Raw genomic sequence first — 1,820 nt, forward strand, 5'->3', positions numbered from 1 at the left:
CCGGTGGTGGGTGGTGGGAGGGGTCAGTGATCGGGTGAAAAATAAAATTTTGAAATTGAAAATATTTTTTTTAAATTAATTTTTTTTCAAAAATAATGTAATTTGAAATTGGAGGAGAGTTTTGGAAAATGTTTTCCTTAATCTTTGAAGAGAAGTCATTTTCCTTAATTTTGAGGATAATTTTGAGGAAAATGAGTTATTTGGAAAACATTTTTCAAACTTTTATCCCTACCAAACATGAGAAAATTGAAAAATATTTTCCAGAATTTTTTTTTTGCTTCATACCAAACACACTCTTAATTATTATAATGAAATGTTGTTATAGAAAGATCTGAATGTACTCATAATTATTAGTTTCCATGTATATGATAAAATCATAAGAAAAATGTTTTCCTTACTCTCTGGGATATCGTTATCATCGAAGAATATGTACTAAAATGTCTTTTGATTTGTTAGATCATGAGCTGGCACAAACGCAAAAAAATGACTCGATTAGCAATTACTTTAGATAGCCTCAAACATTCTACCAGACAATCGTAAAGCTTCACCAATTTTATTGCTTTTTCGAATAATTTTTTTTTGCTAACACGTTTGTAATGATCCTGATGGTTATTTTGTGTTTTTATTTTTTTTAATTTCGACAATTTTGTTAGGGCATTTTTAACTCTATGCTCTATTTTGCTTTGTAAATGTAGAGTATTCTATTTTCTAAAATCAGTGTATAATCAATTATTTTTTCTACTAATGAATTCAATGTAATTCTGTAATAGATATTAGCATGATATAAATTGAAAAGATAAGGCTCAACATGAAATTGAATCTCATGTTTTATGTCTTCCAATCTTAAATCGGAAGTACCAAATGAACACCTTGAATTCGATCAGAAATTTAAAAAGTTTCTTCAAGTTTTTTTTGAAGATTTGTTATGAGTAATAAATATAAAAAGACATAAAGAAATTCATGTCGTATTTTTTCTCTTCGTTGATCTTCGTTTTTTTAGCGCTAGATAGAAATCTTAAATGCTAGAAATTTGTGAAGAAAATAAATAAAAAGGGAGATATTTATTTCGTTAAGAACTTTTTTGAGTTTTAATATAATTAGAAGACCTTTTCTCTCTCTTCATTTATTAAAAGTGAATAGACTTTTGTTTGTTTTTTTCTTTTTCCTTGTCTGTAGTGAGATTTTTTGTTTATCTTTTTTGTTGTTTTGTCCTTTTTGTTAAGGATTAAAAATAAAAAGTAAATAAAAATTATCCCACATAAAGTTAAAACATGTAAAAAGGAGGAAAATCACATTTTTAAAGGAATTAAAAAATAGTCCTATTATTTTAAAGAGTACACATATTTTATTTAATAAAATATTATATCTTTTCTTTTGGAATCAAAAAGTGTTATTTCCTTTGAAAAATAGTCAAAAGAAGAAAAGTACCACTTTATATTGATAAAGTATTTATTTTATTTGCTATAACATAAGTTTATTCAAATGGTTAAATCAAATGGAGACCGAAATCAAATGGAGACCGACTTTGTTTTATTTTTCTCATGAGTTATCTTCTTAATTTAATAACGACTAACTATTTTGACTAGATTAAGATTTTAATTATGAGAATTAACATTGATCTTGATAAATTAGCTTATTTCTTAAGTTCCTTAAAAAAATTCCTTGTCTTCTAAGAGAAATTTGTGACATACACTGTCATATTAAATGATATTAATCATATTTTTGTTTTGTTCCCATTTCAGATATGGCTGAACGGGAACATGCTCAAATTACTCCAAGTGGAAGTTCTTAAAATCAAGCAAATGGACAAAGTAGAAAAA

This window comes from Solanum pennellii, chromosome 3 (assembly GCF_001406875.1).
Source record: "Solanum pennellii chromosome 3, SPENNV200".
In the NCBI taxonomy this organism is placed as follows: domain Eukaryota; kingdom Viridiplantae; phylum Streptophyta; class Magnoliopsida; order Solanales; family Solanaceae; genus Solanum; species Solanum pennellii.